This window comes from Equus asinus, chromosome 20, assembly GCF_041296235.1.
Source record: "Equus asinus isolate D_3611 breed Donkey chromosome 20, EquAss-T2T_v2, whole genome shotgun sequence".
In the NCBI taxonomy this organism is placed as follows: domain Eukaryota; kingdom Metazoa; phylum Chordata; class Mammalia; order Perissodactyla; family Equidae; genus Equus; species Equus asinus.
Genome location: NC_091809.1, coordinates 89,495,931 through 89,513,586, shown reverse-complemented (window position 1 = coordinate 89,513,586; position 17,656 = coordinate 89,495,931). Strand labels below are relative to the sequence as shown.

The following is a 17,656-nucleotide window of genomic DNA, read 5'->3' as shown; positions in this document are numbered from 1 at the left end:
GAAAAGATGTTACATATGTTCAATGATCATAAGGCACTAAATATAACAATCAATCATTGATACAGCTCAAATATGCATTAATAGTATAATACATAAAGTTGTGATATATTTAAACATTGAAATACTATGCAGAAATTAGAATGAACAAACTAGAAGTATAACAACATATTGAGTGAAATGATCCAGATAGAAAAAAGTTGTGTATATAACTTTGAGATTTTATATATATACAAATCTCGCAATCTTAAATTTTAAAAATCTTAAATTGTTTTAAGTTCAAGAACAAGAGAGACAACACAAGGGTTGAATTTTCAAATCAGATTCACATAAACCAATGTGAAAGTTTCCAACAATGAGAACACAGAAAATCAAAATGTTTCAATGAAACATTCTTCCCCTTGAGAAATTGAATATTGTCACATGCGGTCTCTATAGAGCTCCTTTCTCTCCCCCTCAGTATTTCTTCTAATTTTTGATTTAACATGTTAGGTTTGTTTTGAGCAATGTATGTGCAGAAATTGATTACACAGAGTGAGTTGTTTATGGTATATCCCCATCTTATACTACATTACTTATTCTGATAATTGATTATTTTCTATTATCTTCCAAGAGAAAAAAAATCCTTTGCTTCCTAGCAGGCAAACTTAGTCTGTGGTGTTAGAAGTCAGGAGTGTAGTTATTTGGTGTATTAGTAACTGGGAGCTGATATGAGGTGGCTTCTGAATTACTGGTAATATTCTGTTTTGACTTGTTTGATGTTGACAATTTGTGAAGATTTATTAATCCTATACTTACTGTTTTATGCATTTTCCTAGTAGTTTCTTATAAAGTATACTAAACTATATCTCAATAAATGATGAACATAAATTTTAAACATAACACTTAAAAGTGTAAAACTTTTAGAAGACTACATAAAAGAAGGGGCTGGCCTGGTGACACAGCGGGTAAGTGCACACGTTCACTTCAGTGGCCCGGGGTTCACCAGTTTGGATCCTGGGTGTGGACAGGGCATGGCTTGGCAAGCCATTCTGTGGTAGGTATCCCACGTATAAAGTAGACGAAGATGGGCATGGATGTTAGCTCAGGGCCAGTCTTCCTCAGCAAAGAGAGGAGGATTGGCAGCAGTTAGCTCAGGGCTAATCTCCCCCCCCCCTCAAAAAAAAAGAAAGAAAGAAAATGTTTGTGACTTTAGCTAATGCAAAGTTTTCTTAGGTATGACACTAAGCCACTACTCTTAAAAGACAAAAAAAAAAAGGATAAATTTACCTTTATTAAAAAACAAGAACTTCTGCTCTTCAAAAAGACACTTTTAGGAAAGGAAAAGGCAAATCACAGACTGAGAGAAAAAATTTGCAAAGCACATATATGATGAAAGACCTGTATGCAGAATATATAAAGAATTCTCAAAACTCACTAATAAGAAAAAAACAACCCATTCAAAAAATGGGCAAATGATTTGAACAGGCATTTCATCAAAGAAAATTATATGGCTGACAAATAAACACATAAAGAGATGCTCAGCATCATTTGACTCCAGGGAAATGCGAATTAAAAACACAGTGAGGCAGGTCTACAATCTATTGGAATGTCTTAAAAATAGCCCTGAGAATGCTAATTATTGCTCAGAATGTGGCCCAGCTTATACTCTCACGCATAGGAAATATCAATGCCCTCAGTCAACAACCACTAAAAAAAAATAATAGTACAATTTATTACTTGCTACAACAAGGGAAATCACACACACTGATGACACGGTGGTAGTATTAGCAAGAGCATGGAAGGATTTGGTGTTGGATTTGTGCTTGTTTGGGGGATGCTTTTCAGAAGTAGGTGGTTTCAAGAAAAGGGACTAATTGTTTTCTTGAGTATCTTTTTTTATTGAGATATAATTAACATATAGCATTGTGCAAGTTTAAGGTGTACAACATATTGATTTGACACATTTATATTGCAATATGATTGTCATTGTAGCGTTAGCTACAATCTCTAACTTGTCATGTAATTATTATTTCTTCTGGTGGTGGGAATAATTAAGGTCTAGTCTCTTAGTAAGTTTAATGTTCTTAAAAGAGTGTTGCTGTCTATAATCACTGTACCGTGATTAGATCTCCAGGACTTGTTTATCTACTAGTTGCGAGTGTGCACCCTTGAACAACATCTCTCCCATTTTCCCAACTTCAGCCCTGGTAACTACCATTCCACTCTGTGTATTTTTTTTTTTTTTTGAGGAAGATTAGCCCTGAGGTAACATCCATGCCCATCTTCCTCTACATTGTATGTGGGACATCTGCCACAGCTTGACTTAATAAACAGTGCATAGGTCCACGCCCAGGATCCAAACCAGCAAACCTAGGCAGCCAAATTGGAGCAAGCGAATTTAACCCCTACGCCACCGGGCCGGTCCTCCAATCTGTTTATTTGAGCTCAGTTCTCTTACATTCTGCGTATGAGAGTTATCATAGCACTTGTCATTCTCTGTCTGGCTTATCTCATTTAGCATAATGTCCTCCAAGTCTACCCACGTTGGCGCAAGTGGCAGGTTTTTTTTTTTCTCATGGCTGAATATAATTCCATCATATAAATCTATAAAATCTGTAAATTAGATGTACATAAAAATATATGAGATATTCTGGATTGTTTAGTAGTTCTATGTTTAAATTTTGGGAAACTCCACATCTTAATAATTTTTATATAGAAGGTGAGAGGAGTGGAGTGGGAGCTAAAGCTACATTTGATACAATAGCCATAGTCACCCCTATTAGCCAGAAGGACACCTTTTTTTGGGGGGGGGGCAGTGCTTTTGTTTTTGTCTCTCCTCTGACAGGATTATGAAAGAATCCTGTTTTGATTTCACTCCATCATTACTGACACAAAGTGATCTTGTCTGATGTTCATGTTTCATGAAATTGTTCATGTTAAGTGGGCATTATCATTATCAAGATGTTAATGCCAGGCCAGCTGACAGCTGACAGCTGTCAGAGCTACTTTTTTCTTTCTCAAAAGAAAACCGGTCTCCCATGATTCCAGACACAGTATTTAATCTTTCTGTGATGTTCTCAAATAATATCTGTTTCTATCTTACTTTGAAGTTTTTTGTGTCTGTGTGTGAGGAAGCTTGACCCTGAGTTATATCTGTTGCCAATTTTCCCCTTTTTGCTTGAGAAAGATTGTTGCTGAGCTGATATCTATGTCAATCTTCCTCTATTTTATGTGGGAAGTCACCACAGCATGGCTTGAGATGTGGTGCTAGGTCCACGCCTGGGATCTGAACCTGCAAAGCCTGGGCTGCCAAAAGAGAAAGTGCCTGAACTTAACCATTAGGCCACTGGGCTGGCCCCTAGTTTGCAGTTTTTATTGTGCCAGCTTTCAACTTCTTTCTAAAGGAAACTGAGTTAGAAAGCCTGGAAGTCTTACTGGTTATCCAATATTCTGTAGCTCTAAGGTTAGCTCCAAACAGCTTAAAGCAATTATTTGCATATTTATACGTGGTTAGTATTATCTATGCAACCAGAACATAAGCTTCTTGGGGGAAAGATTTACAAATACAAAACATAGCTGAGCACATGCTTAACCTTCAATAAGTGCTCAATGCCTTACCTGACTTGTAGATAAATAAATTATATTTACTGAGAAAATAAATGGTACAATGATTAAAGAATAAAATAGCTTTGGGTAACAAGATGGGGAAATTACAGGCTGGCTCAGGTACTCTTATTATGGAACTGCTGGCAGGAGAGTCATTAGAAATGGTGGGGTGCTGGAAAGTGAGAAATTCTTGCAAGTTGGGAACCTAAGGGGAAAAAGTTGAAAACCCCAAAGGATTCCTTTGCCATGTACTTTTTATGCCCATAAACCTGTGGTGGGAACTTGTGAATTCATCGTTTTTCATGCTCTGCTCCCATGGAGCCCCAGAAGAGCAGCTACTCCTGCTCAGGGAGAGGATTTTCAGTATCATATAAACTTTCTTCCTTGAGCTACAGTTATGACGCTGAGATACCTGGAGGAGTGATTACTCCGGATGATGGATTCTTTCAATATTGGCTATACCTGAGCCTGGTGAGTTGGGTACAGCCTCGGCTGCCATATGTATTGGAACATATAGATTGGGAAGATTTGAACTTGGATCTATTGATGTAATCCCTTCAGTATCTTTATATATGATACAAATATCATTTGGAGGCAATAAGTCAAAATATTTAACATGCTTATTTCTAATTTGTAGAATTTCAGGTAATTCTATATATTTTAGAGTTTTCTCATTTTTTTACAAGTGTATCTATTTTTAACGATAAGAAAAATAAAAAGAAAGGAACTAAGTGAAACAAGCAATTTGTTTTGTTGAGGTATTGTTGACTTTCTCTCTCCTCCTCTTCTGTTTCTCTCATCTATTTTCCCTCTTTTTTTCTCTCTCTTTCCCTCTCTCTCATTTCTAATTCTCTCTTTTAGCCTAATTTTACTGAACTTTGTCTTGTTACTCATTATTTCAGAATGTTTTTTGTATTTAGTATCCAAAAAAATGACATTTTCAAAATTTTTCAAAATCAAGTCAATACATTTTCTATTTTTATTTTATTGTCACTAAGGGTGAAGAGCATCAATATTTTTATAGCTTCAGTTCCAAATAGTATGTATCTTCCTAAAAGCATGCAATGAATTTTTTGCATTCTGAATTGTGCATGTATGGCTACATGTATGCATACACATTCATTCTTGCTTTATCTTCCATATTATCAAGCAATATTAGTATTAAATATATAGGCTGTAGATAAAACATATAACAGTTGAAAAATAATAAGAGGTTTTTTAATAACATCACTTTTCCTTTCCTGTGAACACGGCTATAGGCAGAACTCAATCACGCATTACTCACTGACTCTTCCAGTTTATCTATCTTTTACTATTATTCTAATACCAGGGTCTGGTTAGGAAAAAGTAAGATGACCCTTTTTCCCTCTCCCACATCATGAGCATGTGTTATTTATTTAGGTATCCACCTGTCTATCTATTTGGTGCAGGTTGGGGGGGTGGATTGTATTTGAGTTGAAATATTTCTATAGCAGTTGCTTCTGAACTAGACCTGCTCAGTGTCGTGCAGAGGAAGAATTCTGATCTCAGAGAGCTCCCCCTTTACCCAGGACTGCAGAATACCTGAGGGAACATATTTCTGGTCTTAACACAGTTCTTGAACTTTTGTTGCTCATTCTATGTAGGGATAAAGATCTCCAAGACAAAGAGAATAAGTATCTCCTAGATAGACAGGCAGAATGAGGTTGTTTTGCAGCAATTCTTCTCCTATTTTCTCTCCTACTCTATTTCTCTTCTACAGGGAGGTCTCCTGAATTCCCTTACAAGTCCAACAAGTCTACAAGTCTTTGATTACAGATTTCACAAATCCCTGGCATGATCCTTTTGCCCCTTGCACAATTCTATTTGTTTAGGCACTCTAATATAGAGTAAATAATGATTTTTATGCTGAAAACAAGTTGCCATTGTAAAAGATAGAATAACTCAGATTTTGTAACATGCACCACCATGAGACTATTTTATTGATGTTTCATTGAGGTCATAGAGCTGCAAAATAGTCAGGAGTTTCCATAAGAAGAATAAATTATGTCTATCAATTATATTTTACTTTCTATTTCTGATTTTCATGCTCACTTTCTTTTACTAAACTCTCCCCAGAATTTCTGCCTGATATTCTCCTTTTAGTACGTCACAGGCCCATTGATAGCCCCCTTTATCAAGAAAGCCTCTCATTAAAGAATTATCTTTATATCTTATGAGGATTTTGGTTCTCCTCATTTCTCCATCCTTAACTGCCAGATACACTGTGTTATTTCTGTTCCCATCCTTCTAATATGAAGCCTTTTGACCAAGAGTTAAAATTAGTAATTACCTACTATTCAATTTTTCATTAACAATTGTATTGAGTGGGAGCTATCCTGCCAGATGCTGTGGTAGACGAATAATAATGGAAAAACTACTCCCTGGCCCCCTTTGTAACTCTGCATGAAGCTTACAATTACATGGGAACTCAGATACTGATTAAATAAACATACAGAGAGATGTGGAGTAGAAGAAGAGGGCCCTAGGAGAGAATATTACAAAGGCAACATACTGATTTCAGTAAAGGCCTTTCCAAGAATGGGTAACTAAGGTGCAGACATGGAGGATTACTAGGAGGATGATACTGGTTCTTCACGTCTGTCTTGGGGAATCCCTCCAACAGGTACATTCCCATATCACAGATTTCATCATCCTTTCTTTTCTCTCATAGGGTCATGCTCTTTTATTCTTAAAATCTTCTACTGTGATTTCCTAAAATCTCAAGTGCGTGGTATATTGTGCAACATTCTAAATTCCTTGGCTTCTAGACAGAAGTCATGTCTCTCATTATTAATACTATTTGATCCTCTTCAAAGGACTACCCTTTTTTTCATTTTTTTTTTTAAAGATTGGCACCTGAGCTGACATCCGTTGTCAATCTTATTGTTTTTTCTTCTTATTCTCCCAAAGACCGCCCCCCCCAACCCCCCCCCTGCAGTACATAGTTGCATATTCTAGTTGTATGTCCTTCTGGTTGTGCTATGCAGGAGGCCATCTCAGCATGTTTTGATGAGAGGTAGTATGTCCGTGCCCAGGATCCAAACCGGCAAAATCCTGGGCCACCAGGAGCACATGAACTTAACCACTCAGCCAAATGCCAGGCCCTAAAAAGCTGTTCTTCATGTATCATAATTAATAACGTATTCAACTTTGGTTCCTTCTTCTCTAGAAATGTGAATTTAGACCATTATGTTAGCTAAATATGCCAGAGGTAATAGAGAATGAGGAAGAGTAAATTTGGAAGAAACCTGAAGGTGCTAATCATGATGGGCAATGTACCTAAAGAAACTGAATAAAGGGCTAAATGCCTGAGACTCAACCAAAGTCCAGTGAACAAATGCATTTCAGCAGAACCCTAGGAATACCAGGAGGTCAGAGAGCTGGTTGGCTATAACAAAGCAGCTTTGTTTATAGAACAGAGACATGCACCTCTGATACAGACATAAAAGAGATGCACTTATTCAGGAACCAGAATCTGTCCTGTTTTCCCCATGTGGATGATGTGAGTAGCAAGTGATATAATTTGCCTGAAATTTCCTTTTGGAATCAAAATAAATGATACTAAATGCTTAATAATATTATTTTTATAATTGTTCTCCTCATTCTAATAACAATACAATAATAGTGATGATAATAACAATAACAATAATAATAATAATAATATCCATGATTCCCTATTTAGGAATGGAGTTGGAAATGAAATGCATTATTTAGAAATGAAGTGAGCCCAAGTTGTCTGCCGTGAGGAATAGGAGAAATAAATGGGAAGCATAAAGGGTTCAGTCAGTGCTTTAAGCTTGAGTCAATCTCTCTAAAAACTGGTGGTTATATATCTAAGATTAATTATGTTGCATCGAATTTTGTGAAATTAGTGACCTTATAAGGCAAGGTCCTTGTTTCAAAGAACAAAGCATATGTCTTCATTGATTGATGACAAGAGTTAAAAGTAATAAAACAAATTTAGAAGCAGAAAAAAATATACTTAGATTTTAATGAAAGTTATTTATCAGCATGTTGAGAAGAAAGATAGGCCATTTTAAATAGCAGGAATAAGGTCCATTGGTTATAAGTGGAAATGCCCAGAGCCATATATAGGACTCACATTTCTAGTTAAATAAATTATCTTAAAGGAGAGTTTTGAAATCTGCAATATTGTCATCGCACACAGGTTGTAATCATTTGTCAGTGGGATATTAATGTATGTTCTCTCAATTTATAATTAAGTATTTCAAAATGTTAGAACCTAATATAGAATCTTATATCAACTGGCTTGGTCTACATTCTCACTAAAATTAATTTAGATTAGGGGCTGGCCCTGTGGCCGAGTGGTTAAGTTTGCGCGCTCCGCTGCAGGCGGCCCAGTGTTTCGTCGGTTCGAATCCTGGGCGTGGACATGGCACTGCTCGTCAGACCACGCTGAGGCGGCGTCCCGCATGCCGCAGCTGGAGGAGCCCACAGCAGAGAATGCACAACTATGTACCGGGGGGCTTTGGGGAGAAAAAGGAAAAAATAAAATCTTTAAAAAAAAAAAATTAATTTAGGTTATCTTGACTGTTGACGAAAATAATCCATAACCAATCTATAAATGAAAATTTGGGTGAGTTTATTCTGAGCTAAAATCTGAGGACCATGGCCTGGGGCCTTTCTTCCCAAAGGAAGAAAGGGCACCAAAGAAGTGGGGTGCACAGAGTGGTTATATAACCCCAAACAGGATATTTCACATAGGATTGAAATGGCCCTTTTACAATAGTTGCGAGACTGCTCTGTTGGCACAGTGGTTGATGGAAACAGCGGTAAGTCTGCTGTCTTGGTGAATACAGCAGGGTGGCAGGTCTGTTGTCTCGAGCTGGGTGGTCACAGGTGAGCTGGGTGATCAAAGGTGAGTGCAGCAATCAGTTCCTAGCCTAAGGAAAGATGCTTATCCCTAAGGAAATGCCAATTTGGGGAGAAGTTGCACCTTTTTCTTAAGGCTATTTGTTCTTGCCATAGGAAATGTTTTAAAGCAGATATACAATGCGTGCTCAACAGCCACAGTCAGGCCCTTTTGGAAAAAACAGTCAGGCCGAATTAGTTTTACACCAAATGGCTTCCTCATATACTCCAACATCCTATTGCTTGCCATTTCAATTTATCATTGCCCAATGTCCAAATATCTATTCATTTCTTAAGGAATATTCTTCTTCATTTGCCATATATGTCAATGAAAGTAAATGAGAAGAGAAGTTGAGGGAAAACACAATTTTTCTTCTATATTTCTAGAGAAAATGTACTAATTACATCCTTTTTGTTCTTATTCAGTAGTGAGCAGTATTGATGAGATGTTGAGAAGCCTTTATAGAACTAAATATTCTTTCAGATGAGTGGAGTGTGACCATCAGAATCCCTTAGCAATATGTCTCCAGCCAATATCTCATGTATTCATCCCTCATCCTTCCTACTGTTGGGAATCCCAGGACTGGAAAATATGCAGCTCTGGTTTGGCTTCCCATTTGGTACAGTGTATCTGGTTGCCCTCTTAGGGAATCTCATCATCCTTTTTGTGATCCATATTGAGCACAGCCTTCACCAGCCTATGTTCTACTTATTGGCCATGTTGGCTTTCACTGACCTCGGCCTGTCCACTGTCACCATTCCCAAAATGCTGAGCATCTTCTGGTTTGGCCTCAGTGTGATTAATTTTGGGGAATGCTTAGCTCAAATGTTGTTCATACATCTATTTACAGGTTTTGAAGCATTCATGCTTGTAGCCATGGCTTTTGATCGTTACATTGCCAATTGCCACCCTCTTTGATACAATACCATCCTCACCAGCAGAACTATTTGTGTTATTGCTGGAGTAGGAATGTTGAAAAATTTTGTTTTGGTTTTTCCACCTGTATTTCTCCTTCTGAGGCTTTCATTCTGTGGACATAATATTATACCCCATACCTATTGTGAGCACATGGGCATCGCCCGCCTGGCCTGTGTCAGCATAAAGGTCAATGTGTTATTTGGATTAATCCTTATTTCTATGATACTTCTCAATGTTATTTTGATTGCTGTCTCCTATGTAAAGATTCTACATGCTGTCTTCAGGATCCCATCCTGGGAGGCCAGACTCAAAGCTCTTAATACCTGCGGTTCCCACGTGTGAGTCATCTTAGCTTTCTTCACTCCAGCGTTTTTCTCCTTTATGACACATTGATTTGGCCACGATATTCCACGTTACATCCACATCCTCCTGGCTAATTTATATGTGATCATCCCCCCTGCTCTTAACCCCATTATTTATGGGGTGAGAACCAAGCAGATCCGAGATCGAGTGGTGACAGTTTTCCTTTTTAAGAAAGTTTGACTGAACACTTGATTTGAAAGTAGTCTTCAAATATTTTTTCCTTTCCATCCTTAAAAAAGGGAAGTGTCCTTAAGCTTTATAGAGCAAATGCTCTACAGAATATGCTGTTAAACACAATGTTTCCCCACCAATGGGCAGTATCAAATTCAAGATGAATTTACACAGCAAATATTTGTCCCTAGACTAAATATAAATTTTGTTGTTAAATAAATAGGTGCCATTTATTTCTATAATGGATATTAAAGTCACAATTTGAAGATAAAGTCTTAATGCAACTCAAGTGCTATTAAGTTGTCTCTTTATACAGAATTGATTGATTATGGCAGAGAACAGCTATAGTCCCAAGAACTATGAGAGTTGTAACGGAGGCAACTACACAGTGCTTCAGGGTGTGGGTTCCAGGAGTGCTAATCAAAGAAATTAAACACAGATCTTATTTATTCCATGACAAGTGTTGGCTCCCTTAACCATGTAACCACAGGGAAGAAAATAATCAATAAAACACCATAGGCATCATTTTGTACTCCATTTTTATAAATTTCAAAATAGCAACTGCAGCAATTACAGAGTCAAGTATCTGAAAGGTCTCATGAGACTTCATGGGTTTTAAGTGAGGTCAAAGTAAAGCACAGCAGAAGAAAGAAACAGATACAATAGGTAAACATAGAGAGATTGAAAAAATTGAGGCACAACTTCCGAAACCTTTTCTCGGTTGCACACGATGAGCTTCATCTTTGTTGTGAACCACCAAAAAACGTGCAAAGATGCCTCTTCATCACCCAAGTCAAGTTACGTGTTTGCTGACAGTCTTTTAAACCTAACTGGTTACATAGCAAAACTGAGAACTCCATAATATGGGTGGGCCTCATCCAATCAGTTGAAAGTCTGAATAGAACGAAAGACTGACCCTCCTGGAACAAGAAGTTCTGCCAGTTGGAATATGTCTATTCCAATTAAGCATTCTGGAACTGGAGAAATAACCACAGGATGATTTCAGGGACCCACTAGACCCTTGTGAGATGGACCTGAGCTAAAACTTCGTTGATCACCTGACCTCCACAAGTCCCTACTCTGACTGTATAGACTTCATCAAAATAAAAAAAGTATGTATTTCTTTTCAAAATACGCTACTGAGACAAGGAAAAGGTGAAGGCCCAGACTGAGAGAAAATGCTTGCAACATATATATTAGATAATGGATCTGTGTGCAGATTTTATGAAGAACTTTTACAGGTCAATAATAAAAAGATAAAACACCCAATTTATAAAAATGAAGATATCCCATAATAAAACGTGTTCTTTATAGATATTCTTTCCAGAAAAAAGAATACATTCAACTAGAAATCATGTTTGCACACAGTTTTAGGGGGGCTCACAGAACTCCTGAACTTATTCCAGATTGGGAAACCTTGATATAGTGGGAGAGAGAAACACTTGAGTATAATTTCAAGGGATAACGCTGTTAGTGAGAAAGAAATTGCCATGGAGGTTAGACAAGTGTCAGCTCTTCACAACCACCACCAGCAGGATCCAGTTGCCCACAAAAATTGAGAAATGGAGAGCAAGGAGAATTACCTCCGGAACTGTGCAAATTTTACTCCAAGATTTGCAAGGGATTTGAAGGAAAGAAGGACACAATACAAGGAAGTCTGAAGAGCCTAAAATTAAAAAAGAAAAGGCATCCCGTGAGATGGCAAGGCTAAAAAGAGAGGAAATCACAGCTAGCAAACCGTATTTCTCTATCAGGCATACCATCGAGAACATCTCAGCTCAAGCACATCCTGGTTATAAAACTAGAATTGCTAAAAATGGTATTTCTGAATGTTCCTGAGGGTGTGTGTGTGTGTGCATAGTGTAGTATATCTATTTTAAAATTCCAAAAAACTTTGCTTGTAAAGAAATTCTATTATGAATCTTATTGGAAAGGGAAGCGTTATTGTAAAATCAATGTTTACTACATATTTTAACATATTGCCTAATATTTATTTTCATGATATGATTTATTTAATGTTACTTTGCAGCTATGCAGGAGCTTCGAAGATGGACATTGTAAGGTTTATTTGTCTGAACCCCCCGACGGGACTACAAGCCTCCTATAGAACAAGAAGTGCATCTATGTTATTCCCATTGTATCCCAAGCTCTTAGCACAGTACCTGACTGATAGGCACTCAACAAATATTTGTTTAATTGAAAAATAAAAAAAATAAAAAAATGAAGGTAAAATTTTAATAGATATTTCACAAAAAGATATGCAAGTGATCAATAAGCATGTGAAAATATGCTCACTGTCACTGGTCATTAGGGAAATGCAAGTTGAAGCCACATGAAACAGCATTACAAAAATTGCTAAAATTAAAGATTAGCCATATCAAATATTAGCAAGGATGTGGAGCAACCGGAATTTTCAACACTGCTAGTTGGACGCAAAATGGAAGAAAGACTTTGGGAAACAGTTTTGCAATTTTAAAAATAATGTTTAACATACCCCTATTATATGACCCAACTAATAAACTCCTAAATATTTACCCCCCAAAATTTAAAAAAACCCAATTGTTCATACAAAGATTTGTACACAAATATTCATAGCAACTTTATTTGTAATAACCCCAAACTGGAAACAACCTGAAGAACCTACATGATCTTACTTTTTTAACACAACCACACAGAGAAAAAAACCTTTTAATATACAACATTTTATGCATTATAATAATATGTGTTCTAAGACAACTAGTCAAACATATTTCAGTTAATCAAGAAATGAGGTAAAAGAAAGAAGATCATGCAAAATAGTGAGCATTAAGTAAAACAAATTGAATAATCTTATTTAAGCAAATATGACCATCATAAATATTGCTAGGCCATTGGATATAATTCCTAAAATATTCTATATATGCATGTTGAATGTTATAATCTAAAAATTATTTAATATAAATCCATCCACAAACATACTTAGAGGGTTTATAGTTAACTTGTGAACATAGACCTTTGTAGGTATTTGGAGAGCTCTGCTATAATACCCTATTCTAGGTCATTAATACCATCTTTACATTCTTACTAGTCATGCTTGGAGACGAGGCTTCTACCATACATATGTGCTTTGTTGTCTCCTTTTTGTAGTATTATCTAAAACAAAAGAAACAGAAAATAAAACAACCCAAAAGAAGTAAAAATAGAACTTTTTGTATTCAATTGGAAGAAATAGAAACAACTATTATTATTTTTTAAACGCTATTATATTTTAACAATTTTTAAAATGATACTACAAGCACCATATTTTTAATAGACTTTATTTTTTAGAGAAGTTTTAGATTCACAGAAAAATTTAGTGGAAGCTGCAGAGATTTATCCTACACCCTCTGGCCCCACAAATGCATAGCTCCCATCGTTATCAATATCACTCACTAGACTGATACGTATGTTACTATTGATGAATCTACATTGACACATCATTATCACCCAGAACGCACAGATTACCTTAGTAAACTTGGTACTGTACACTTGGTATTATACACTTTATGGGTTTAGACAAACATATAATGACATATAGCCATTATTGGAGTGTCATACAGAGTTGTTTCACTGCCCTAAAAATCTTCTAGGCTCCTGTGCTGTTCGTCCTTCCCTAACCCCTTAACCCCTGGCGACCACTGAGCTTTTTACTGTCTCCATAGTTTTACCTTTTTCAAGATGTCATATAGTTGGAATCATAAAGTCTGTAACCATTTCAGACTGATTTCTTTCACTTAGAAATTTTCATTGAAGTTTCCTTCATCTCTTTTCGTGACTTGATAGCTCATTTCGCTTTAGGGCTGAACAATATTCCGTTGTCTGGATGAATCACAGTTTACTTATCCATTCACCCACTGAAGGGTGTCTTCATTGTTTCTAAGTTTTGGCAATTGTGAATAAACCTGCTATAAACATCCCTGTGCAGGTTTTTTGTATGGACATAAATTTTCAGCTCCTTTGGGTAAATACCAAGGAGTACGATTTCTCGATCATATGGTATGAGTATGTTTAGTTGTGTAAGCAACTGCCAAATGTCTTCCAAAGTGACTGTACTATTGTGCATTTTCTCCAGCAGTGAGCAAGTGTTCCTGTTGCTCCACATCCTTGTCAGCATTTGGTGTTGTCAGTGTTCTGGATTTTGGCATTCTAATAGGTGTGTAGTGGCATCTCATTGTTGTTTGAATTTGTATTTTTCTAATGACATGTGATATGGAACATCTTTCCATAGGTTTATTTGCCATTTTTATGTCTACTTTGATGAGGCTCCCTTTTAGGTTTTTTGCCCATTTTTTAATTGGGTTCTTTGTTTTCTTATTGTTGAGTGTTGAGTGTTATCTGAGTGTGTACTTCAGATAACAATCCTTTATCAGATGTGTTGTTTGCAAATATTTTGTCCCAGTCTGTTGCTTGTCTTTTCATTCTCTTGACATTGACTTTTGCAGAGCAGAAGTTTTTAATTTTAATGAAGTCCAGCTTATAATTCTTTCTTTCATGGATTGTATCTTTGATGTTGATTTTAAAAAGTCATTGCCATATCCAAGGTCATCTAAATTTTCTCCTACGTTATTTTCTAGGAGTTCATAGTTTTGTGTTTTACGTTTAGGTTTTTGATACATTTTGAGCTACTTTTTGTGAGGAGCGCAAGGTCTGTGTCTAGATTATTATTTTTTTCATGTGGAAGCATCGTTTCTATGAGTGCTCACTGAAGCGTATGTAGTAGAAAAGTCTCCCTCACCTCACACACCTCTGTTTCTCTGGTTCCTCTTCTCAGGGGCTAACCCAGGTACTAGCTTTTATTATTTCATTTAGAGCTATTTAAAGGTATTTCTTCATGCTTCCGTAGCTATTTATTATTACATTTTATTGACATATGATATGTTGTTAAATTTTTCCCAATGTCCAGTCTTCTAAGTTATGTATAGCCTTTGCTAATAAAAATGCTAAAACAAAAAGTCATCCAGCTTCAAAGAGGTAATTTCATGTCATTAAGTGGGCATTTGAGAACCGCTGAGTACAAATATTTCAGGACCTAGCGCAGAGCCTGCTCTATAACAAGCAATCCACAAGGGTAGGGCAATCAGTTGTTCTGTTCCCGGACTCTGCTTGACACGTTTAATTGGGTGGATGGGAGGATGGACGGCTGAGTGCTAGTGTGTAAAATATGTGGCACGGATTGAAAATTATAAAGGAGATAAAGGACAACTTGTTTGCATTATGAATTCTAAAGTAAGTTTCTAAGGGAAGCTTGAAAAATCTCCTCAGATATATTATGGATAGGAAACAGGGTTAATTTGGCTGATTCTCTGCAGGCTGGCTGCCTGGAGATGGACTTGACCTCCTGTACAGTTCCATAAAAATTGGATACAGTTCAATGTTGAAGGCGATTGGTTTTGGTAAAATGATAAAGTGGTGGATCAAGCCACTGATGCATCATGTCATATAAATTGTAAGAAAAGTGTTTGGACCCCAGCAGGATAGCAGATGAGGGTATTTCAACTTTGAATATTGAGGTTGTGGAGTGGAATTAGTGAGCAAGTTTCTGCCTTGCAGGACTACTAGAATGACAAGAATTGGACCCTATATCAGGCAGTAAGAAATTTAAATCTCTGTCCTTTCTCTTTTCCTAATCTCTTATTTTTCATTCCTCCTTCAGGCACCTTCAGTAGATTTGATAGCCATGTCAATAAAAATCCAGAAAGATTTCCAACTTTTTTCCACTGATCACTTTGTTTTGCCACTGTGATGGACCTACTTATCTGTGATATGACCTACAATCTGGAATCTTCATCTATTTTGATCTGAACTTCTAGAGATGATGTATTGGCCCTATCATATAGCAATATTCACTATTATGAAATTATAGCAATTTTCGTTGTGTTGTATTGGCACATGGATAGAAAAGTAGATGAATGAGTCAAGAAACAGACTCATCTATACACTAATATCTGATTTACAACAAAAGAGTCATGAAACAGTGTGGAAAAGATGGACTTTTCAATAAATCGTTCTGGATTAACTGGGCTATTCATATAGAAAAATTGATCTTTATTTCACATCAGACACAAAACTAAATTCTAGATGGATCATAGACCAAAATGTAAAGGTAAAATAATAAAAAATATTGTAAGTAACTTAGGAGAATATCTTCATGTTATTGAGTTAAGCAAATATTTCATCAAAAGGATATAAAGAACAATACTTTAATGGGAAATATTAATAAATTGGACTTCATTGAATGTGAAAACTTGAATTCCTCAAAAAGCACCACGTAAAGAGTAAAAAGTCAATTCACATAGTGGCAGAAGATATTCTCAGGACATATAGCTGAGAGAGATCTCATACACAGGCTATAAAAAGTTTTACAACTTTATAAAAAATAATAACCAAATTCTAAAGAAATAGGCATAGATTTTAAAATGGTGTCCCACTAAAGAGAATACCCAAATGGCCTATAGCTGTAGTTTTCACAACAGCATTAGTGATAAGGGAAATATATACTAAAGCCATAGCACAATAGCATTACATATATCACATAACAGCGACAAATAAATACACATACTCACCCACACACAAACACACATACAAAACTAATAGTGCTGGTGCGAATGTGCAGCAATTAGGTTGTACATAACTGATGAAAATGTAAAATGATATACAATTTTGCAAAACTGGAAATTTTTACTAAAGCTAAAAGCATGCACACCCAATCACTCAGCAGTCATACTCTTAGAAGTTATAATTGACAGTAAGTCTCTCTTAAAAAACGAGAAGTATTCCTAAAAATTTTATTCAAAATAGTAAAAAATAGAATAAAACCCAAATGTCCATCCAGAATGGATAATTAAATTTGGTACATTCATAAAATGGAATACTATACAACAATAAAAAGTAACAAGCTACATGTATAGACAATCACACGAATGAATCTTGCAAGCATAATTTTGAGTAAAATAAGCTATAATAAAGAATGTATTTTATATAATTTAATTAACATTAAAATCCTAAACTATCTAATCTATAGTATTAGATACAAAAAAAAGTGATGAACTCTGGAGGCTATTGACTGGTCAAGGCATGAAGACCTTTTTTAGGTTGTTGGTAGATCCCTATATTTTGATCTGAGCAGTGCTTACACAGGTTCTGGGATGCCCATCAAGTGTGAAGATACTCAGACAAGTACTTTTTGTGAAGCTTCTGACTATGTAAACAATTCGAATCACCACAAATCAGCATGCCAGCACCATTCTGGTAGACTAACCTCTAGCAGTCTCATGAAATAAATACTGTACCACCCAGTGGAGCAAACTGTTCTCCAGGACAGTACCTTGGAATTGGGACTGTGCGAAAGGCCCTGGGCAACTCTATAGGCATTATCCCTGAGATCTATGGGCATTTGTTCAACATCATGAATGCAGGGTAGTGGGTTGTGGAATGTCCCAAAGGGGAATGTCCTAAAGTGGAGAAACAGGGATGGAGTCCAAGCAGGGTAACTGGAGCTAGGGGAAGGGTGGCTAGTTCCAGCTACTGGAAAGGGACTTAGAAACTTTCAAGAATGGTGTTCCAAAGCACAGGACCCCAAATAGTACATTCATAAAAAGCCATAAAGTGGTATGTGTAAGATTCTTTCTTACTATATTTAATGCAATAATTTTTTGATTAATATAATTTTTAAATTTTTTAAAATTGAGATATAATTGGCATATCATA

At 36.3% G+C, this 17,656-nt stretch overlaps 1 pseudogene; it reads left to right on the top strand.

The window, feature by feature from the left end:
• Window positions 1-8,998: 8,998 nt before the first annotated feature.
• On the top strand, window positions 8,999-9,940 carry LOC106828992 (olfactory receptor 52E8-like; annotated as a pseudogene).
• Window positions 9,941-17,656: the final 7,716 nt, after the last annotated feature.